The 24,871-nt window shown below is 47.1% G+C and overlaps 1 protein-coding gene across 1 annotated transcript in view; it reads right to left on the bottom strand.

Moving 5' to 3' along the window:
- The window catches only part of ltb4r2a (leukotriene B4 receptor 2a), a 69,368-nt gene that overhangs the window by 25,540 nt on the left and 18,957 nt on the right, over nt 1–24,871 (bottom strand). The gene's annotated exons all lie outside the window — the stretch shown is intronic.

Genomic DNA, 24,871 nt, shown 5'->3' with positions numbered 1-24,871 from the left:
GTGTGTCAAACCAGTCTCTGAGTATTGAGGAGTCTGATGGCTTGGGGGAAGAAGCTGTTACACAGTCTGGCCGTGAGGGCCCGAATGCTTCGGTACCTCTTGCCAGACGGGAGGAAGGGAAAAGAGTTTGTGTGAGGGGTGTGTGGGGTCGTCCACAATGCTGGTTGCTTTCATGGATACAGTGTTTTTGTAAATGTCTTTGATGGAGGGAAGAGAGACCCCAATGATCTTCTCAGCTGTCCTCACTATCCTCTGCAGGGCTTTGCTGTCCGAAACGGTGCAAGTCCCAAACCAGGCAGTGATGCAGCTGCTCAGGATGCTCTCAATAGTCCCTCTATAGAATGTAGTGAGGATGGGGGTTGGGAGATGTGCTTTCCTCAGCCTTTGAAGGAAGTAGAGACGCTGCTGGGCTTTCTTGGTGATAGAGCTGGTGTTGAGGGACCAGGTGAGGTTCTCCGCCAAGTGAACACCAAGGAATTTGGTGCTTTGGCGATCTCCACAGAGGAGCCGTCGATGTTCAGCGAGTGTGTTCACCTTGTGCTCTCCTAAAGTCAACAACCATCTCTTTTGTTTTGTCGACATTCAGGGACAGGTTGTTGGCTCTACACCAGTTCGTCAGCCGCTGCACCTCCTCTCTGTATGCTGACTCGTTGTTCTTGCTGATGAGACCCACCACGGTCGTGTCATCGGCGAACTTGATGATGTGATTCGAGCTGTGCATTGCTGCACAGTCGTGAGTCAGCAGAGTGAACAGCAGTGGACTGAGCACATGGCCCTGGGGGGCCCCAGTGCTCAGTGTGGTGGTGGTGGAGATGCTGTTCCCGATCCGGACTGACTGAGGTCTCCCAGTCAGGAAGTCCAGGATCCAGTTGCAGAGGGAGGTGTCCAGGCCCAGCAGGTTCAGCTTTCCAATCAGGTGCTGGGGAATGATTGTGTTGAATGCTGAGCTGAAATCTATGACCAGCATTCGAACGTATGAGTCCTTATTGTCTAGGTGGGTGAGGGCCAGATGGAGGGCTGTGGTGATGGCATCGATCCGTTGAGCGGTTTGAGCGATACACAAACTGCAGTGGGTCTAGTGAGGGGGCAGCTGGGTCTTAATCTGCCTCATGACGAGCCTCTCGAAGCACTTCATGATGATGGGTGTAAGTGCGACGGGACGGTAGTCATTGAGGCAGGACACTGAAGACTTCTTTGGCATGGGGATGATGGTGGTGGCCTTGAAGCACGTTGGAACAACGGCGCTGCTCAGAGAGATGTTGAAGATGTCGGTAAGAACATCTGCTAGCTGGTCTGCACATCCTCTGAGCACTCTGCCAGGAATGTTGTCTGGTCCAGCAGCCTTCCGTGGGTTGACTCTACGTAGAGTTTTCCTCACATCTGCCGTGGTAAGACAGAGCACCTGGTGCGTTGGGAGGAGGGTGGACTTCCTCGCCATCACGTCATTCTGCACTTCAAACCGGCGTAGAAGTCGTTCAGCGCATCTGGAAGGGAGGCATCTTTGTCACAGGCAACTGATGTTGTCCTGTAGTTGGTGATGGCCTGGATGCCCTGCCACATGCGCCGCGTGTCACCGTTGTCCTGGAAGTGACTGTGGATTCTCTGGGCGTGTGCGCGCTTTGCCTCTCTGATTGCCCGTGACAGTTTGGCCCTAGCTGTTCTTAGGGCTGCCTTATCGCCTGCTCTGAAGGCGGAGTCTCGGGTCCTCAGCAGCGTCGCGACCTCCGCAGTCATCCATGGCTTCTGGTTGGAGCGTGTGGTGATGGTCTTGGAGAAAGTGACATCATCAATGCACTTGCTGATGTAGCTGGTCACTGATGCTGTGTATTCCTCCAAGTTGGTAGAATACGCCATATGTTGCAGCCTCCCTGAACATGTGCCAGTCAGTACACTCAAAACAGTCCTGAAGAGCAGAGATGGCTCCTGCTGGCCAGGTTTTCACCTGCTTCTGAAGCGGTTTTGTGCGTCTGACTGAGCGGTCTGTATGCTGGAATTAACATAACAGAGATGTGGTCTGAGTAGCCGAGGTGGGGGCGGGGCTCTGCCCGTGCAGCGCCTGGGATGTTTGTGTAAACAAGATCAAGCGCGTTAGCCCTCTCGTTGCAAAGTCCACATACTGATGGAATTTAGGAGCGCTGTCTTGAGATTTGCATGGTTGAAATCTCCGGCGACAATAAACAGTCCGTCGGGGTGAGCGTTCTGCAGTTCAGCTCATAGCCCCATACAGTTCACAGAGCGCTTCCTTAGCGTTAGCGCTGGGGGAATGTAAACTCGGTTATGCAAACAGTGGTGAATTCCGTGGTAGATAAAAAGGTCTGCATCTAACAGTCACAAGCTCCAACAGCGATGAACAGTAACTAGAGACTAGCATAGAGTTCTTGCACCATTCGTGTTGATGTAAACACACAAGCCACCACCGCGAGTCTTACTGCAGAGAGCTGTATTTCTGTCGGCACGAAACGAGGCGAGCCCGTCTAGCTGAATGGCGGCATCCGGAACTCTGTCGCTGAGCCACGTCTCCGTGAAAACAAAGACGCAGCAGTCTCTAAACTCACGCTGCGTAGCCTGCTGGAGTCGGATATAGTCCAGTTTATTGTCCAGGGAGCAAACATTTGAGAGCAGGATAAACGGGAGAGCCGGCCGGCTAGGGTTTGTTTTTAGCCTAGCATGGACACCCGCCCTCTTTCCACGCTTCCGCTTTCTCGCACACCGCTTACGACGTCCTCTCCCCCGGCCACCGGCATCAGGCGACGCCGAGGGCTGGAGGCCTGCTCTCCGCAGCAAGCCGAGTACGCTTAGCGCCTCCTGCAGGTCATCATGCAGCTTGGTTTTTGCATGAGTCTTATATTTCAGTAGTGTCTGGCGATGGTAGACATGAACACCGGTTGCTCCGATGTCCATGTGTTGCAAAAGTCGGGCTTTTTTAACAAAAATAGCACCATTGTGGATCCGGAGTGGCCGCTGCATGCTACCGTGCCGCCATCTTGGATCAAAGCAACTGACAGTCATACATTTTTTAACGGGAGTTGGCAATTTGAGGCAACATGAGCAACAGTGATTCTTGGCAATGTGCTTAGTGACACAACAAAGTTTAACATTGTGCAAATAAGCAGCGATGTGATGCGGCAACTACTAATGGAAGTGAAGACACAGCACAGATGATCCTTCTCCTGTGAGATACTATAGTCGCGTATAGGCAAACCAGAGAAATTCATGCTGTTTTAGGACCTCTGATGTAGTGACTCAAGCACATGATTTCTTTTGAAGATTCACTTCACAAATAAAATAAAAGATGTGCTATAAAAATCAAAACTATTACTCTGGTGCATTTTTCCAGAACTTTTTGTTACTTTCTCAAATGTAAACTGCAAAAAGAAGTACAGCTGTATCTGTAAGCTGCAAGTGGCTCCATGGTAGTAATGTATGATTTGCAAAACACATAATTTGAATCGAATCTTGTATTGCAGAAAGGCGCTGATACAAGCGATACACCCAACAGGCTGCCCGGCCTACTTGTTGTTACCCCGTAACACTCAGTTCGAAACTGGTTCTATGTGGAGGTTGTAGAACCTCGCAAAGGTATTCGATACCCAACCCGACCCACTACTCTGCATATATCTGTTAGAGAGGCACTGCTTGCCAGTGCCCAGGAGGATGCAGGTTTTGTGATTGGTAAGCCAAATAAATGGCATCCACAATCCAATGGGCCAGCCTCTGTTTGGAGACAGATTTCTCCTCCTCCAAAACAGACAAAGAGCTGCTCCAAGCATCTAAAGCTCTGTGTGCGGTCCAGATATATGCGCCGGGCGCGAACTGGACAGGGCAATGACAAGGCTGGGTCTTTCTCCTCTGCAGGGAGCACTTGCAGTTTCACCACTTGATCCCAAAAGGGAGTGGTGTGAACTTTGGGCATGTAACCAGTCCGGGATCTCAAGGTCACATGAGAGTATGTCAGCCCAAACTCCAGGCATTCGCTGGTGACAGAGAGCGTGAGGAGAGGTGAGTGGTTCACAGAGACTTCAATATCTGCTTCCTCCAAAGGATGCGACATGCGTCGTTAGTTGGCGGTTCATGTAAGCCACAGTTGCTGTGTTGTCCATCCGGACCAACAAGTGCTTGGCCTGAATCAATGGCCAAAGCCTCCGCAGGGCCAGTGATACTGCCAGCAATTGATGTGCCATTGCAGGCAGGGCCTTTTCCAGAGCCCCGATACATTCTGCCCATTGCATGTGGTGCCCCAGCCTAAATTCGAGTCATCTGTCATGACCACAACGCACCTCAAGACCTGCTCTAAGGGAATCCCTGCCTGTAGAAATGCCAGATCTGACCAAGGGCTGAAAGTATGGTGGCACTGTGGCATGATAGTCACACACTGGGTGCTGTGGCGCCATGCCCACCTCGAGACTCAAGTCTGTAGCCAGTGCTGGAGCCGTCTCATATGCATCATCCCAAGGGGGAGTACTGCTGCAGAGGATACCATATGCCCCAGGAGCCTCTGAAATTTTTTCAATGGCACCGCGACTCTCCACCTGAAGGTTCTGAGACAGGCCAGCACCGATTGCGCAAGCTAACTCGTAAAGGCATGCCATCATGGTGATCGAGTCCAACTCTATTCTGAGAAAAGTATGCTGTACACCAGGGAGAGCTATGCTCTGTTGTCCTGAAGCCCCAGTCGGTCGAGGGGCTGAAGCTCGAGATCCCAGTGCTCTCACAATAGAACTCACGAGTGAGCTAGGATCAGCCAGTCGACAAGATAATAGAGGATGTGAGTGCCTTTCTCCCTTAGCAGGGCTAGGACAGCCTCTGCGACTTTGGTAGAGATGTGAGGAGACAGGGACAGACTGAAAGGGAGGACCATGTACTGGTATGCTCGTTCCTCGAAGGCAAACTGAAGAAAGGGTCTGTGTCATTCAATTCGATGGCAGCGAACCAAACTTGATGTCGTACTGATACCAGGATGCACTTCTGCATCAACATCTTGAACAGAAGCCTGTGAAAGGCTTTGTTCAAGGCATGTTGATCCAGAATTGGGCGCAACCCACCCCCTCTCGTGGGCACGATAAAAGGGCTGTAAAAACCCTTGTTCGTCTCGCTAAGGGTACAGGCTCTATTTCTCCCTTCACTAGAAGGGTGGTGATCTCTGCCCAAAGGACCAAGGTATCCTTGCTTCCCAGCGTGGTGGAGTGGACGCCACTGAACCTGGGCGGCCGTCTGGTGAACTGGATTGCACAGCTGAGACGGATCGTCCAGATGAGCCAACATGACGGGCTGGAAATAGCTAACCAGGCTCCCAGTCTATGCACTGATGGTACCATGGAGACAATTGATTTCATCACGGCCAGGGTGGGTGGTGTTGGAGATTTTATCAGGTATAATCAATGTAAACATTGTTGATTTGTACCACATTTATATCTGACAGGCAAACATGCAGTTTACTGTGTGTGCATGAAGGCCTGAGGTCGTAATGCAATGTGTGCTCCATATATGTGTGACATTTGAAGGTGTGTGCAGAAACAGGAATAGCATTACATGTGGGCTCTCATGACCACTGGGAGAATTTATCTCTTCCAAAGGTGGTTCTGTTACTTCTTAATATGGTCAGACCAGAGTCAAAGAAGAGGATGATAGATAATGCATGTTTAAAAAAGTATAAACCCCACCTTGTTTGAGGAGATGTATTTAAGTGAACAAAACCCAGAGTTGGTTAGTTGCTCTGCAGAATTACTCGGCTTTGTTGGTTGTAATAATAAAGTCTAGTATTCTGGAATCAAAACCTAAGAATCTGAGAGTGATTCTTCACAGAAATTGGCAGAAACTACTACAGTGGTTCGCAGCAAAGCAGAGCAGACGCCCCATGGGGAAGATCGTCTGGGGAAGTGTGCTGCCCCGCAAGCCTGCAACGGTGGCCGGTGACTGGTGGCTGGGACGGGCATGTGGACTGTTTGCCGGCTTCCTTTCAATGGAGAACAAGGGAACATGAGAAACTCGTATCCCGCTCGTTGACCAGAAAAAATTCAGGGCCAGAAGGGAGAGAGAATGACCCAGGAAGTGAGTAACCTGCTCCTTTACTGACAAACTGGGTGCTCGGGCCCAGAAGGCACCCAGTGATGTTGTGAGGGTACTCACCTCGTGGTGGCACGGGGTGGGAGTGGAGCCTATACGCTTACCATGGTCAGGCCAGTCAGATTCAGCAACATAGTCCCTGGTTGCCTGTCTCAGGGCCACTTCGAAGCCCGTCCAGGGTTCTTGGTGGCCAGTTGATGGACAGGCGGTGCCGCCTTCCTGGGGGCGGATCTTCTTCTCAGAGGCCGTTGTGTGGGCTCCAATGGTGGGGGAGCCGGGGCCGACGCTGCAGAAGGATGGCCTTGGCAAGACAGATTTCATGGCCATCCGGTGGGGAACGATAACGGCCACACCCAGTAGCACATAGGCGAAAGGACATCTTTAAAATGATGCCAATCGTTTTGTGCGAGCTCTTTTAGAGAAAATATACTTTTTTGAAAATACACTTTTTTAAACCTGTAGATTCAGCTGCCGAAGCACCCAGGGGAAACACAACACTCGACCGTGTGGGGGTGACCGCTGATATGCGATGTAATTCCAGCAGCAAATAACGAGGTGACAGGACGAACACATATGTGTGCTCAGCTCTGAAGAACAAGTCTGAATGAGTGGTGCACGCCATCTCCTTTTATACTCGTATGTCCAGGACAGAGATCAATAAAATTCCACTCGCCAATTTTCATTGGCCTTTTCTGAATAAAGCAAAGGTGATTGGGGCTCTCAAGAATGAACCCCTGGTGTCACTATGTGACAGACAGGGAACTGAGCATTTCAGAAAGAGGGCTAGAGGCAGGGTGGAAAATAATCTGTTTGGTGCAAAAAAACTTTACTGACATTATCAGTGGGCCTCAGGGAAGATAGTAACATTATAAAAACAGAGTATATCATGACACTTTAAGACTGATTAAGTGATTGTATTCATACATTGTTCAATCTGTGTAAATTTTTTACATCTTATTGAACATTTATACTGTTAAATCCAGTTTTAACTGTGGTTTAAATGATTAACATGATTGTAAATTCCACCTTAAAATCGTATTTGTCTTTAGGCCTAGTCAAAAGCAACTGTGGTAAGGAATGCAAAACTCCATAAGATGTTAGTTTATGGAGAAAATTACCTTGGGGGAGACCAGGCTCACTGGAGAGCCAGTTCACCTCTGGCTAAACAGCATGAATATAATGAATGAACTGTAAAAATAATGATTAAGTGTCTTTAAAATCTATCCAAAATTAACTGCGGAAGTACACATAGATGCACTGTCCTTAGTTATTTGGCTGATGAAGGCTTTAGTCTGCATTCATTTATTGTCTATGTATTCCATTTTAAGAGAGTGTAGTACATCCTATGACCAAGATGATGTAGGCAGCAGTCGGTGTGGTGCCTCGCAGTCTGGCTGGAAGCTTGTGACAGTTCATTTTCAAGTCCAAGGTTCAGGCAGTGGCCAGAGATTGTATCTCATGACTTATGGTTGGGCTTGGCAGCAGTTAATTCACAATCATAGTAGACTGAAATTAGAAGTCATCAATCAGCGACCCATAGCGATTGGAGTAGGACATTGTGCATGACTGGAGCTGGATCTGGCAGGCTCTGGTAACCTCATGATATTTATTCCAAGAATGACACAGGAAAACAAATAGAATAATATTAACGTAGATGCCATTCAATTAAAAGCAGAGTTAGGGAAGTGCTTCCTTTTATGTGACCTGACCAATGCAGCATGACTGTTAATTAAAGGATAAATTAGGTGTATACCTGGCTGAAGAAATTAGTCTTTAGCCTAGATTTAAACTGTGAGTGTGTATCTGAGTCCTGAACAATGCCAGGAAAACTGTCAACCTGTCAATTGAAAAGTATCAACCTTTTTTGTGGATTATTCTAGGTATTATTTACAAGCCAGAGTTTTGCGATCATAGTGAATGTCATTTAGTGTGATTTAAGCAATGATAAAACAGGGCTGATATGATAATATTTCTTGGTTCATGTAAGCACTATAACAGCTGCATTTTGAGCTAACTGAAGCTTATTTATTGCAGGATATCCTCCTAGTAATGAATAACAATAATCTAGTCTATTCGTTTTTTAAGCATCAGGAACAGTCTTAACAATGTTTCTGAGGTGGAAGAATGCTGTTCTACAAACAATGAAAATTTGATTTTCAAAGGACAAATTGCTGTTAATATAACACCCAAGTTAATTATCGGTATATAAAGTTAGGCATAACAGGGAAAAAAATGCCATGGTTCCTGATAATGTCTCCCAGGGGAATCATATACAAGGAAAAAAGCAGATGCCCTAAAACTGATCTCTGTGGCGCTCCATACTTAACTTTAACTTGATCTGACAATTCCTCATTTTCACAGACAAAGTGGTAGTCAGATAAATAGGACCTAAAACAAGCTACTGCCTGTCCACAAATGCCAGCATCGAAGCTGTAATAATTTAATTTACAATTAGTGTTTTTGATGTAGGCGATCTAATGTATAGTATTAGTAACTTTAAAAGATGTTTATCTTATTTTTGTTTGTAATTTTCCAGTTTGACATCAATAATTTTTTTTCTATATGACTAAATGAGGGTTTTGTTTATGGTAGTTCAGGGAACAGAAAGTCTCTATATCAGGGGTGTCCACATTTTTTCTTCTGGGGGCCAAATGCAAAAAGAAATAAGGTTTCATGACCATCACCCCTGGTGAGACAAAACCGCAACTCGTCAGTGAAGAGCACTTTTTGCCAGTCCTGTCTTGTCCAGCCAAGGTGGGTTTGTGCCCATTGTTGCAGGTGATGTCTAGTAAGGACCTTTTTTACAACAGGCCTATAAGACGATTGGCTAACAGATAACAATTCAAAGAACCTATCAGCTTACACCACAGAGTTGCATGGCTTAACTTTAGTAATTTCAGTCATGCCACTGCCAACTCTAGGAAAGATTTAGCATGTGAATGCATATTGTTAGGATATTGGTCTTGGAGGACTAGATCTGCTATGCTGCTCCTTCTGCTGTAGAACAAGTGCGGAGACTTGCTACTTGTAGAAAATCACATACATACTGAGTAAGCATGTGGAAATGCTGCTGCTGCACAGAGACAAATCAAATGACTCCCCAACAAAGCAGGTATGCTGCACAAACACTTAACAAAAAACGTCTAGGTTACGGATGTAACCTCTGTTCCCTGATGGAGGGAATGAGACGTTTTGTCGGAGAAGCGACACTAGGGGTCTCTCTTGAGCACCGAATGTACCTCTGATCCATTGAAAAAAGGACAATGAGAAGTTGGCAGTCAGTATTTGCATACCCCGCCCCCGGACATACGGGTACAAAGGCGAGGCAAATACTAGAGTTCATTCAGGATTTTTGGTTCTGGCCACTACAGCGGTTCGGCTCAGCGACGTGGCCGGGAAGACACAACGTCTCGTTCCCTCCATCAGGTAACCTAGACGTTCCCCGTCTGTCGATCTCTCCACGTTGTGTCGGAGAAGCGACACTAGGGGTCCAATTTAAATCCGCTATGCCCTGAGCCGTGTACGTGTTCTGCTGACACAGGAGCGGGCAGGTATTTGTTACGTGCCAAACCACCAGCTGTGTCAGACTGCATGTACCCTTCCCCAATGCCCCAAAAAAGTCATCGGAATCCTTCTGGTTACCCTAGGCAGGGGAACAAGGCAACGCTTGCCAACCTGGGAACGGGCCAAGCCTGGCTGGGCCTCTTTTCTCTCTATGTTTCTCGCATAGAGCAATAGACACCCGGGGACCTTACATGCACTGAGGGAAGGGGGTCTTACCCAATTTCCCATTCTTTCAAGAGGGAAAAGACCCTGCGGAGACCACCCCTGCCCAACTGGGGAGGTACGGTGGTGAATACATCACATGTGTTTTTAGGCGACACGTGGAAGTGGCACGGTGGCAGATCCAGCCTCAGCGAGGGTGGAGTTGCTACACACGGCAACCGGGGGGCAGCCGAAACTTACCCAAGGAAAATGCGGGTCTGCTCGTAAGGGGACCGTATCGCGGAAAATACACACAGGGGGAGTCCGCGTAGGAGTCCCTACTCTGTGGAGCACCTATTCCAGTACAGGGTAGATCTGAGTACCCGCAGTGGATTCTTCCGCCGAACTGCGGACCCATGAGGGCTAGGGAGGAATTGACCAGGGATTCGCGTTGAGTGAAGTCTCCTGGTAAAAAAGATGCACTGTTTTACCTCAAGCGAGGGAAAGGGCGTATATGCAAGCGATTCACCCGGCCAGCCCATCAGCGTGTTACCGAGTTCTACTGGCTCGGACCTGAGAAAACGCGGGATGAAACTGACTCAACCCTGAGATTGTAGTCCCTCGTAAAGGTGCTGCTCTACAAATGTCTGCCAGAGAGGTATCCTTGGCCAGTGCCCACGAGGACGCAACACTCCTTGTCAAGTGAGTTTGGACCCGCAAGGGGGGGGCACAGCCTGGGTGTGATAAGCCAACAAAATGGCATCTACAACCCAGTGGGAAAGCCTCTGTTTGGAGACAGCATTTCCTTTCCACTGTCCCCCAAAGCATACAAAGAGCTGCTCAGAGCGTCTAAAGCTCTGCGTGCGGTCCAGGTAGGTACGCAAAGCACGTACCGGACACAGCAACGAAGGGGCTGGGTCTGCCTCCTCCCGGGGCAGCGCTTGCATGTAACACTCTCCAATACCATTAAGTGGAGTTTACACTATTTTGGGATCTTCCGTACCGTTTCTAATGATAGTAAATGATGTGGAGAAAATAAATAGCAACACTGATGAAATACCAATAAACCAAGTGTATTAACAAACCAATAATATTTACAATAATAACAAACAAAGTGTATATACATGTAAAAGTGAAGTCCAGAGTGCACAGAGATATCAACAGTGTTCGGATCAGCCTCACCGGTGTTTGTATCGATCCGTGAGCGTGATCAAGTGATGGAGTGATGAATTGATGAATGCCCAAAGTCCTCTGATAAAAGGTAATCCTGGCTACGAACCAAACGAAATACCTCCAGGAGGAACGGCGTCTCAGCGCTCCCAGGTCAGTCACCAGCGTATTCCAATTTATGAATGAACGGGTTTGAAGTGCGTACTCGCAAATGAGCCCCGAACACCGGCATAGCGGTTCTTTAAATAGAAACTGAAAGTCTTCCTGTTTACGTGGCAGGAAAACACGTAACATGAATTCACACGAAGATCTCGCGTGAACAGAGATTGGGGAACAACACACAACAGCTGAGGGGAATGACAGATAACAGGGGAAAGCAATATAACAATTAAGAATAAATGACACACATTTAAAGTCATAAACCTTAATATAAAACCTCCCCTTATGTGGCCACGCTACATAGATCCCCCCCCAGCCTTCGGCATAGGAGGAGATCGTCCGTACCAGCGTTTCAGGTTAACCACATTTATAATGTCTGTTTTACATGGGTCTCCCCAGCGAACGGTGTAATTTATTGGCCCCATTTTTTTATTACTTCAGCTGGACCATCCCACTTGGGCGCTAGCTTAGCAGAGTACTTATTGGAGGAAGACGAGAGAGGGTGAGTTTTAACCCAGACTAGATCACCCGGCTGGAACTGCGCATCTTTTCGTCGGGCATTATAGTATCTAGCTTGTCTAGATTGTTGTACACCTACTCGGTGCTTTACCTCCTCTGCCATGATGGTCTGTCTTTCAACTATATTATATGAAGTTTGGTCAGGAGTGGGGGGTTTGAGGATCAACCTCTCTAGTGGACCGTGTAGCTGTCTGCCCATCATTAATTCAGCAGGTGCTCTACCTGTAGTTTCCTGATGTGCGTTGTTGATGGCAAACCTTAATTCAGGCAACCACTGGTCCCATCTATCATGATGTTGTCCCACATATGGCGCTAATCATTGTTTTTAACGTCCTGTTTACTCTTTCTGTCAGGTTTGTCTGAGGATGATAGCTGGTAGTGAGCTTTTGGATGCTTCCCCAGGACCTGCATAGCTCTGCGAGCACATTGGAGGTGAATTGGGCTCCCGGTCGGAAATGAGGTACTTTGGCACCCCCAACGGGTGAAGATTTCTTCCTTAGAATTTTTACGACCTTAGGGGTCTTACTGTCTCGAAGGGGAACATCTCTACCCATTTGGTGTAATAATCCACAAACACCAGTAAGTAAGCGTTTCGTTTCTTACTGGTCGGGAAAGGTCCCATGAAATCCATCCCCAAGTGTGACCTGGTTCTGTCACTTGTGTATGCTGTAGGAAACCGCTGGGTTTTGTATTGTCATGTTTGTATTTTTGACATGTTTCACATCCTTTTACATACTCCCAGACATCCTTACGGACAGTTGGCCACCACGCCACCTCCAAGAGCCTCAGTAAGGTTTTCAGCCGTCCCAGATGTCCTCCCAGCGGGTTATCATGTACGTAGTGCAAGAAACCAGGAATTAATGCCCGAGGAACGACCAGTTGGAATTTATTTCCATTGTTCTTGACAGGAACCCGGCGATATAACACCCCCTGGTGGACCTCAAATGTGATTTGGTTATCCTGGACCTTTCTGGTTTTTTGGGACAGTTGGAGGAGAGACACCGTATTGTCATGACTTTGTGCTTGTGAGATTTCCTGTAAAGTGTGGGGTATGTCAGAGGCACATTTTGGTTTTATTATGGCTAGACAGGGCACACTTTCACTTTCTTGAGATTCACAGGCTCGTGACAAGGCATCTGGTCCCAGGTTCAGACATCCTCTTCTGTGATGTACTTGGAAGATGAATTGCTGTAACCTAAGAGTCCACCGGGTCAGCCGAGAGGAGGTTTTAGGGCTATTGAAGGCCCACGTTAAGGCAGCATGGTCACTGTAAATGTCAAACTGTCTTCCTTCCAGGTAATGTCTCCATTTTTCCACCGCCCAGACTACAGCTAGACACTCTTTTTCAGCCATCGAATAATTCAGTTCAGGTCCACGCAATGTTCGTGATGCGTATGCTATTACCCGTTCCCCCTCAGGAGTTTGCTGGGTAATGATGGCTCCTAAGCCCACATCACTGGCGTCTGTATGAACCTGGAAAGGTTGATTGAGGTCAGGCTGCATCAATACAGGTGGGTCTTGTAACAGCTGTTTAATAGTCTCCAGGCTGGTTTGGCACTCAGGAGTCCAATCCCACTTAACTCCTTTCTTTTTTAGGTTGTTTAATGGAGCTGTGATGTCGGCGAAATGGGGAATGAACTTGTGGTACCACCCGGCTAATCCCAAGAAGCGTTGGAGGGCTTTCATGTCTTTGGGAGGAGGATAGTCAGCTACCGCTCGGGTCTTTTCAGGGTCGACCTCCACCCCTTTCTCTGAGACTATATGTCCAAGAAACTTCAGCTGCTTCTTAAAGAAGTGACACTTCTTCATATTTAGTGTAAGTGAAGCTTGGTTTAGTCTCTGTAGAATGGTGTTCAGGTGTTGGACATGTTCTGATAAAGACCTTGAATAGATTATGATGTCATCAATATAGACAAAGCAAAACTTCCCTCTCAACTCTGCTAGGACCTTCTCCATCAGCCTCTGGAAGGTGGCAGCGTCATTCCGTAATCCATATGGCATGGAGCAGAATTGGAATAGTCCTTGGGAGGTGATGAAGGCTGTTTTGGCTTTGCTACTTTCCTCCATTTCAACCTGCCAGTACCCTGACTGCAAATCCAATGTGCTGAACCAGGAGGCGCCTTCCATGGATTCTAAGATGTCATGAATGATTGGCATTGGATAAGCGTCAGGGATGGTTTTACTATTCAGCCTCCTATAGTCCACACAGAACCTGTAGGACCCATCAGGTTTGGGTACCAGGACTACAGGTGATGACCAAGGAGAGAAAGAAGGCTCGATGATATGGTCCCGTAGCATTTGTTCCACTTGTGCATCAATAATCTTCTTTTTGAATGGTGAGACCCTATAAGCTCTGGATCTCAAGGGCATTTCGTCAGAAAGTATAATTTTGTGTTGTTCCACAGCCGTTTTTCCCAGGACTTGAGAGGTGGTATGAGGCCAATTTTCCATCAGCCTTTTTAATTCATCCTGATTGTCGGAGTCCCAGGTGGGAACAACTTGTGTGGGTAAGACATGTGTGGGTGGATTCCAGGTTGGAGGTAAGGCATAATATAGACTCACAGCAGCAGCAGTCGTGCCTAAACTTTCACCCATCAGATGTGAAGACAGCATTGGATTTATAAGTGCAGTTAGGAATGGATGATAATCATATCCTTTGCCCATTTTCAGTCCATATCTCCAGTGTCCCACGTCCACTATGGCTTCAGCGGCTCTCAGGAAGTCCAGACCAGCTATAAGGGGAAAGGCCAGGTGAGCATCCTTCATAATATAGGTGTCCAACCTGCATACCTTGTCATGCCACTCATAACAGACTGATCTCTTGTTGATCGCCTGGTGCATTTTTCCATCAGCCATAATGAACCGTTGAAGAGGGCCTGAAGGGTCAGGTTTCGCTTCCCCTCCTAACTGTCTCCACAGGCTTGCCTGCATAAGGGTGTATGTGCTCCCTGTATCCAGTACCGCCTTCACCTCTCGTCCTTCTATAGTTATTGGCACTACTAGAAGGGATGTCATAGGGTGTGCTTGAGCAATGGATACTCCTGCTAGATTTTTTGAGGTATGGCGTTCAGGTGGTCTTTTATTTGTTGTTTCATTGCTGTTCAATTTACCCACTCCAGCAGTAACGTCATAGGTAGCGTTGCATCTGTTAACAGGTGGGACTTTAAGTCGTGTTGCTGGTATGGGAGTTTTCAAGGCCTTGACTGTAGATGGGGAAGAGGCAGGGTAAAAAGTCTGTACTTGAGATCGAGATGGGGTACTGGTGAATCTTATTTTTTTCATTTGCTTTTCCCATCTTGCATCTCTCCGCAGGAAACAATCAACCACCGCTCTCTCCAACTTATCTATAGACCTCTGGAAATGATCTTCTAAGTCTGCTAAGCTAGCGTCCACTGACTCCCGGAAACTAGTTTCCCTATTAAGGGAACTATCTACAGACTGTTGTAATTCCTGTTCATTATGTTGTATTTTTGCATTTAGAGCCAATAAATCCACCTTAAGTTTATCGATCTCCATCTGCATTGTCTGTACAACATTTATATTAACCATTTCTTTTTCATCATCATCATCCTCATCATCAGAATTATATAATGAACTCAGTATAGATGCTATTTCATCTGGCGGGTTACGTCTGGTAACAAACGGGCCCGCAGTGAAATCAGCATCCTCAGTTTCATCAGAGTTACACCTTAACTCATGCACTTCATTCTCAATTTCATCAGTATTTACATTCTGAATAATTCCTCCATTAGCTTGTGTCATGTTTTCCATATTTATGAACACACACAAAAAAACACTATCAACCAATAGAAACGGCACGTGGTCCCCGTACGGGCCACCACTATGTAACACTCCCCAAAATCTTAAAGTGGAGTTTACACTATTTTGGGATCTTCCGTACCGTTTCTAATGATAGTAAATGATGTGGAGAAAATAAATAGCAACACTGATGAAATACCAATAAACCAAGTGTATTAACAAACCAATAATATTTACAATAATAACAAACAAAGTGTATATACATGTAAAAGTGAAGTCCAGAGTGCACAGAGATATCAACAGTGTTCGGATCAGCCTCACCGGGTGTTTGTATCGTCCGTGAGCGTGATCAAGTGATGGAGTGATGAATTGATGAATGCCCAAAGTCCTCTGATAAAAGGTAATCCTGGCTACGAACCAAACGAAATACCTCCAGGAGGAACGGCGTCTCAGCGCTCCCAGGTCAGTCACCAGCGTATTCCAATTTATGAATGAACGGGTTTGAAGTGCGTACTCGCAAATGAGCCTTGAACACCGGCATAGCGGTTCTTTAAATAGAAACTGAAAGTTAGTTCCTGATTACGTGGCAGGAAAACACGTAACATGAATTCACGCGAAGATCTCGCGTGAACAGAGATCGGGGAACAACACACAACAGCTGAGGGGAATGACAGATAACAGGGGAAAGCAATATAACAATTAAGAATAAATGACACACATTTAAAGTCATAAACCTTAATATAAAACCTCCCCTTATGTGGCCATGCTACATGCAGGTTCACTACCTGGTCTCTGAAGGGCGTGGTAGGAACCTTGGGCACATAGCCCGGTCGCGGTCTTAGGATCACATGAGAACCAGGCCCGGTTGGGCCAGTAGGGAGCCACTAATGTGACTTGTTCCTAGTCCTCCCTGACCTTGCACAGCACCTGTGCAAGAAGGCTCACTGGGGGAAATGCATACTTGCGTAGCCCTGCGGGCCAGCTGTGTGCCAGCGCGTCTGTCCCAAGGGGAGCCTCTGTTCGGCCGTACCAGAGCGGGCAGTGGGAGGTCTCTCGGGAGGCAAGCAGGTCTACCTGGGCTCTGCTGAACGTTCCCAAGTCAGCTGGACCGACTGGGGGTGGAGCCTCCACTCTCCGCTGGGTAAGCATTGTCATGACAGTGCGTCCGCTACCACATTGAGCTTGCCGGGAATGTGAGTTGCACGCAGTGACCTGAGTTCCAAAGGAGGAGACGACGGACGAGTCGTGACATGTGGCGGGAGCGTACACCGCCTTGGCGATTTATGTACGCTACCGCAGTTGTGCTGTCTGACCTGTTTAGGACATGTTTGTCTCGAATTAATGGGAGAAACCGCCGCAGGGCAAAGAAGACAGTCAACAACTCTAGGCAATTGATATGCCAGCGCAGCGGGGCCCCTCTCCAATGGCCCACGGCTGCGTGCCCTTTGCACACGGTGCCCCAACCCAATCTGGAGGCATCGGCTGTGACCAGGACATGTTGGGACACCTGCTGCAGGGGCACTCCTGCCCGTAGAAAGCAGAGGTCTGTCCAGGGTTTTAGTTTTTTTCGGCAGGCGGGGGTGATTGTCACACAGCCATGCTTGTCTCGGGACTCGAGTCTGAAGCCAGTGCTGAATCGGTTTCATATGCATCAACCCCAGTGGCATGGTCGCGGCGGAGGATGCTATATGCCCCAGGAGCCTCTGGAAGAGTTTTAGAGGGACCATCGTGCCTGGCCTGAATTTGGCGAGGCATTTCAGCACCGACTGCGCACACACGTGGGTGAGACGTGCGGACATTGAGACTGAGTCTAACTCCATGCCGAGAAAGGAGATGCTCTGGACCGGGGTGAGCTTGCTCTTTTCTCGGTTGACCTGAAGCCCCAAGCGGCTGAGGTGCCTGAGCACCTGGTCTCTGTGAGCGCATAGTAACTCTCGGGAGTGGGCCAGTATGAGCCAGTCGTCGAGGTAATTGAGTATGCGGATGCCGGCTTCTCGGAGCGGGGCAAGAGCTGCCTCTGCGACCTTCGTAAAGACGCGAGGGGACAGAGACATGCCGAAGGGGAGGACTTTGTACTGGAACGCCTGGTCGTTGAACGTGAACCGTAGAAAAGGTCGGTGTCGCGGCAAAATTGAGACGTGGAAGTACGCGTCCTTCAGGTCTACCGCTGCAAAATCTAGGTGCTGGACTCTTGTCATGATACACTTGTGCGTGAGCATTTTGAACGGGAGTTTGAGCAGCGCTCGATTGAAAACTCGCAGGTCCAAGATTGGTCGTAAGACGCCGCCTGTCTTGGGTACAATGAAGTAAGGGCTGTAGAAACCCTTCTTCATTTCGGTTGGAGGGACAGGCTCTATCGCGTCTTTGAGTAGAAGAGTAGCGATCTCCGCGCGCAGGAGTTTGGCATGTTGACCGTGCACTGCGGTAAAGCGGACGCCCGTGAAGGGGGGTGGGGGCCTGGCAAACTGAATTGCGTAACCGAGTCGGATGGTCCGGGCCAGCCAGCGAGACAGGTTGGGAAGTGAAAGCCACGCATCCAATCTCCATGCTAGGGGCACCAAGGGGACGGTTATTTTTGACGAACCCGGCAGGGCTTCGCAGCGGTGTGGACGCGTCCCGAGGCTCTGGTGCTGAGAAAAGACCCAAAGCACTTACCTTGCTCCGCAAATCCGGCAGGGGGATGGGTTGATGACTGAGGAGGAGGTCCTGTAGTGGCGTCCTCTGGACTCGTCAGAACTGGCTGGCCGGGGAACAGTCGTGGGGCTGAAGGCGGATCTGGGGCCACGTTCAGCATTCCGGGACTGTTGAGGCCTGGCGGCAGAGTGCCGTGAGAACGGCATTTGCGGGCCAGGTGACCCAGAGACAAAAAAGTAAATAGCTCTATTATTGAGAATGCGAGTACCGCAGCCCCTGTTAAGGTGTGTGGCAAATGAAATTAATTCAACAAAAGATTCTCCTCCCAGCCCCCCACCGGGGAACGGAGTGGTCTTACCAGCTCCGGAGCTAACATCTCAGTCTTTGGGTCGGTCATCTCAGGATGAGATGGGAGCGCCTGGGAGCCTTCCGGGTCCTCGAGGGGGTCCGTGAGATGAGGGGGCGTCCATCTTCTGCGGGGAGCTCAACGCGCCTGGGAGCCTTCCGGGTCCTCGAGGGGGTCCATGAGATGAGGGGGCGTCCATCTTCTGCGGGGAGCTCGACGCCAGGGCTGAGAGCTGGGCCCATGTTTGCTGAGGCGGAGCACCACTTTTCTTTCTTTCTTGAAAGCCGCAGGAGGACGCCCTCGGCGAGCAGACAGAGTATGGCCCCTGGCATGAAAATCCCAGGATAGTTTGTAGTAGGCTCTCATTGGGATGACTACAGGTTAGTTCTTGCAAACCATCTCACATATGTGGATACAGTATTCAGTTATCTTAAAAATAAGTCACTACAATTCACCAAAATGTTATTTAACATTTTAAAGGTTGAAGTAGGCTACCAGTGGATAGACTGAATAACTATGACAAATAATAAAAAACATCAATCATGTTTTTAATTTTAACTGCTCAATGAGGACTTTAAGACATTATAGACCTAACAGCATCATTTTCTGTTACAAGATATTTTTCTGTAAAGCTGAAACATATTTTATATGTGTAATTGAACGTGCTATACAAATTAAAATGACTTGAATTTAAACGACTTGACTAGGTTGTGGTAGGCCCCTATTGACTTACATAAAGTCATATATTTTTAGTATGCATTATATTATGTAATATAATAGTATTCAATTATTTTAGAAAGAAATCACTAAAATTCACCAAAATGTTATTTTCACATTCTGAAGGAAGAAGTTTCCTGGTGTACAGACAAACTTGATACAGGTCCAATTATATGGGTGCAGCTTTCAAATATTTTAGGAAGAAATCACTTAATTCACCAAGATTATATACTTTATATTCTAAAGGCTGTAGGCTTGTAATGGAGCTTAAATGTCTTGGTTATGATATGCCATAGCTAAGGCATCAATGATCCAGTGGGCGATCCTCTGCTTGGAGACAGCACTTCCTTTCTGCTTTCCACCAAAGCAGACAAAGAGCTGCTCAGAGAATCTGAAGCTCTGTGTGCGATCCAAATAGATGCGTAAAGCGTCAAGGCTGGGTCTGCCTCCTTCTGGGGCAGCGCTTGCAGGTTCACCACCTGATCCCTGAATGGGGTTGTGGGAACCTTGGGCACATAGCCCGGTCGGGGTCTCAAGATCATGTGATAGTAGCCCGGACTCAAGGCACATTTCGCTGAGAGAGAACGCTTGCAGGTCACCTACCCTCTTGATGGAAGTGAGCGCAGTCGTGAGCGCAGTCAGGAGGGCAGTCTTTAAAGAGAAACCGGACATTTTGCACAGGTTTGTAGAACAACGCAAACACACACAATATGTCAAGTAGTAATTCCTGAATATTCACTACTGTTACTCAAAGATACTGATTGAACCTCTAAAATGTAGTGTACTGTTGATTTTCAAGTTGGTGCAATTCTGCGACCTGTTATATTGATTGTAGACACGGTCGCTTCAGTTTCAGTTCTGCTTAAGAGCACATATGATGAATACTTCAAGGAAGTGCCCTTACAGTCACCTGCAGCGAGATTAGTCACATACACTCATACTCCAATTAGTGTGCTTGGCTGCATGCATGCAACATTAGTAAAAGACGATTGTAGTAGAGTGAATAGTGGCGAAAGGATATGCATTAATGGGCATGGATTTCTAGTAGCCCTCATCTTGCGTATTGAAGGAGATACAATTCTGCCTGAATCTTACCCTTCTGAACCAGTTCTACAGCTTTCAACCCAAGCTGATCCGCCCTCAGTACGGTGCGTTACAAACTTAATGCATAAAGATAAAGCTGCAGAGACTGTTGTACCAGTGAAACAGAAATTAAGGTGCCTACCAATCTCAGTGAGAACAGTTGTGTCTGCTGAACTGGACAGATTACTCTCTGCTGGAGTTCTAGAACATATTGATACATCTCCCTGAGTTTCACCTATAGTGGTGACAGTAAAAAAGATAGGCGGCATACAAATGTTCGTAGACCTGAGAGATAAAGCTGTGATAATAGACAGCTACCTCTTGCCTCACATGGAGGAAATACTGACTACTTAAGTGGGGTCAAGAGTCTTCTCTATGATTGATCTCAAGAGTGCATATCATCAGGTGCCTTTGCACCCAGATAGCCGGGATCTAACAGCATTCATTACACACAGAGATTTCACAGAGTATTGTACGGTCTGGCCTCTTTACATTCTGTATTTCACAAAATTATGGAGTGTATTCTCAAGGGCATACCAAAAGAACTACCTCAATGACAGATTTGCTTTGGACATACAGAAGCCGAATATGATGCTGTGCTTAACACAGTGTTGAAACGACTGAAAGGGGTTGGACTATGGTTGAATGAACAAAAGTGTCAATTCAGGCAAAAGAGCTTACACTTCCTTGGACCCTTAATCACAGCACAAGGTGTTCAGTCTGATATAGAACTCTTAAAGGCTATTGAACAAGCCCAAGCACCTAAAGATGCAGCAGCCCTGTGATCCTTTCTGGGCATACTCTCTTGGTATAGAAAATGTATACCCAATTATGATACTGTGGTCGAGACCTTACGTGCATGCCTTCGCCAAGATGTGCCATTTCAGTGGACTGCTTAGGCAGAGAACTGTTTTGCTGCTGTGAAGCAATTGCTGGTTGCAAGTCCAGCATTAGCTTTATACAACCCTGCTTTACAATCCATTATCTTGACTGATGCTTCAGATTATGGTCTAGGTGCTGTATTCACCTAAATTCATCCAGATAATACTGAACGCACAGTTGCTTTTTCCTCCAGATCCTTAAGCCCAACTGAAAGAAAGTATGTGACAGTGGAAAATGAGGTTCTAGCTCGTGTATGGGCTGTGGCAAATTGGATGACATACTTGTGGGGGTGCCAGTTTAAACTCTGAACCGATCATCAAGCTCTAACCACATTGCTTTGTACAAAGGTTTCTGATAGGGTCGGAATGCGCATAGCCAGATGGGCTACACATCTGTTGTGCTTAAATTATGATGATGTCTATCGTGCAGGTTCTTTGAATAATATAGCTGATAGTCTTTCAAGACTGCCCTTGTCAACTGCTACTGCTTTTGAATCAGACATTGAACCTGAGCTTGTTGGTCTACTTTCAGCTGCTCAGACCCCTGTTACTCCTGCTGAGATTGAGTACATTTCCTTGGCATGCTCTGAGCTTCCTGCCAGATAGCAGCTTGTTCATTGTGCCAAGAGTCTGATAGAACTACAAAGATTACTGCTTCCCCATTACAGCCAGTACATCTTCCTTACACCCAATGAATGAAGTTAGGTTTGGACCATTTGAGACTGTTGCATATGATTGTAGATATGGTATTACACTCACGGACTACTACTCAATATTGCCTGAGGTTGCATTTACCCCTTCCATCACAACTTCTGCAGTGATTGGATTTTTGAACACTGTTTTTAGCAGGCATGGGAACCCAGAATGCCTGGTAGCAGATAATGGACCACAACTTACCTCTATAGTCTTTAGTGCATTCATGGAAGAACACAATATCAACTTTAGTGTATCATACTGCAGCCAATGGAGCTGTTGAGAGAATCAACAAGGTTCTTAAGGACTGTGTACAAATGGCCATGCTGCAAAACAAACGTTGTAATGAGTCTGTTTTGGACTTTCTGCAAACTTACTGCTCTAATGGTGTTTCACCATTTAAACAGTTGCACAGCAAAAAGATGAGAACCAAGCATGAGAACCAATCTCACTGTTCTTACGTCTCTATAAAGCAGTTCAATGGAAAGGAGGATGCGAGAACCGGCTTGACAATATAAATAATAGTTTAGTGAAGAAATAAACCAAAAGACACAAACACACACATAGGACAGACAGTTGCCCATTAACATTCTCTCTCTCTCTGTCGCACCACCATCCGCAGTCAGCCTTTATACCTCTCGGAGGCTTGATTACCTGATAAGGGACCGGGTGTGTAAAATCACGATCCAGGCCCGCCCTCCGTCCTGTCACATTCCTCCCTCGTTCTCTCAGGCTGGTAGCCCCCGTCATGACGTGCATCATCTCTTACATTCCCTGCAATATCAGACTCTCCAGGCGTTGGGACGCCGATCAGGAGAACTTGGTGCTTTGAATTCTGAACAAATTCTCTGTATGATGATTTCTGATGCAAACAGATAGATGTACCTTTATGTTTAGGCAACACAACTCCCCATTGGCCTTTATGTTTGAAACACCTCTTTGCCTTATGCCCCGTCTGCCGGCAGGTCATCCCCACCTTCCTGAATCTGGGAGGGGACAGGGGGAGGGAAACAATAATGAAAAATAGGGGGGTACTCCCTGTAACAGTGCAGTACCATCCAACAAAAAACACTGTAAAATTTAAAAAAGAGGGAAAAGGCCAACATGGAGCAGCAGTGGAAGAGAGAGAGGAGAGAGAAAGAGAAAAAAACATTTACTTGCCGGTTCTCCGATACACAATAGCTTGGTCCTCAGCCTCTCCCCCACCATCTCCCCACGGCCACCACCATTGTGCCCTTGAGCAAGGCACTTAACTCCAGGTTGTTCCGGGGGGATTGTCCCTGTAATAATTGCACTGTAAGTCACTTTGGATAAAAGCGTCTGCCAAATGCATAAATGTAAATGTAAATGTAGTGGACGACAGCCACGCCTCCCCGGGCGGATCGGAGGCAGTCCTCCAGCCCCTGGCGGGCGGAATGCCCCAACTCTTTCTCGGGGAACAGATGGGGTCTCCCCTGCCCCTGGCAGCAGTTCTCCCGCTCCAGGATTTCTCCCGCAGGATTTCTCCCGCATTTCAGTGGTTGGAAGGGGTCTCCTCTGCTTCCAGGTGGCCGAGCTCCTCCGTACCCCGGAAGATGGTTGAGGCTGCTCTGTCGGGGTGGATGGAAGCTGCGAGCACTCTACTACGCCGTATCTCTCCTCCTTCCAGGGTTTCAGCACCAGTGTAAAGCAGTTCAATGGAAAGGTGGAGGCGAGAACCAGCTTGACAATATAAATAATAGTTTAATGAAGAAATAAACCAAAATACACAAACACACACATAGGACGGACAGCTGCCCATAAACTTTCTCTCTCTGTCGCACTACCGTCCACTGTCGGCCTTTATCACTTCCGGAGGCTTAATTAGCCTGATAAGGGTAAAATCACAACTCAGCCCTGCACGCCGCCCTGTCACAATCTCCTTTTAGCACCTCACGAGATGAGGAAGTCAGACAGCGAGTGTCAAGCCTTCAGGAAAAAATTAAGCAATACTGTGATGCGAAACGAGGGGCACAAGTGCCTACTTGTCAAGTGGGGGATAGAGTGCGTGTAAGCAAACCAACACATGTCCCCAAAAGACACAAAAAATTCACACAGCCTGTGGAAATTACAAAACTGGTGAGACCAAGCACGTATATGTTGTCAGATGGACGATTGTGGTATTCTTCTCACTTGTCATTAATCCCAGATGTCCAGTCACAGGTTTTATATCAGCTTATGGCTGATCTTTCAGTTACAAATGCACCAGATACAGTACAGAACCCTGAACGATGCTCTGCTAGACAGCGTAAACCACCAAGTTGGTTGAAAGACTATGAGAGTAAATAAAGGTTTATGTCACAGTGATTTCAAATTACTGATTGTATGTGTGTACTCATATGGTTGCTGATTACATTGTATATTGTATATTGCAGTAAATGTTATTTTCTGAGTTGAGGAGTGGAACATTTCTGAGCGTTAGAAGCTATTTGATGTAATTACAGTCAAATTAAGTAATTACTTAATTACTGTAATACATTTAGTTGTTAGTTACATAGATTTATGTTCCTATGTGAGTTATTTTACAACAGGAGAAATCCTTTTACGTAATGGGGGGATGTGGTGTCCTGTTGTTTTGTGCTATTCCTACTGAGACGGGAATATTGATTAACTGCATAGAGTAAGAAAGTAGAGTAGAAGAATGGGACCGCATTTTTTATGCGTTTTGTGTTAAGACATTTTATTAAAAGTATCACATAAATTTTACCTGGCATTGCTTCCTCATGATCTCCTGAAAACATAACAGGAATGTCCCATATTTTGACCAAAATTACACCTATTGTCCTCTATTTTAGCGAGCAGCTAACATCCAGTATTGAGGCATGCTAAAAGTGTCACAGCAAGATGCTCGAAGGGGACCACCATGCTGTATTGAAGCTTCTCCTGAATTCACTTGACATTTAATAACTTAGTACGTTGTGGTGGCTCGTAAGCGGTGTGGGTTACTTACCACACCTTAGCGCATCTCTTTGGGTGAGTAAAGGCAATGTCTTTATTAGTGTAAAAGAGATTTGAAGTGCTGCCCTGTCATCTTCTGCTTGTTTCCATTCAAATAGCCTTTTATCAATAAAAATGGTGTGCGTGATGACCTCATGTTTAAAAAAACACTTTGTCGCATAAGGTT

The sequence above is a fragment of the Xyrauchen texanus genome, chromosome 1, assembly GCF_025860055.1.
Source record: "Xyrauchen texanus isolate HMW12.3.18 chromosome 1, RBS_HiC_50CHRs, whole genome shotgun sequence".
Lineage (NCBI taxonomy): Eukaryota > Metazoa > Chordata > Actinopteri > Cypriniformes > Catostomidae > Xyrauchen > Xyrauchen texanus.
The sequence above is the reverse complement of the archived record's forward strand: the minus strand, read 5'-3'. Positions and strand labels throughout refer to the sequence as shown.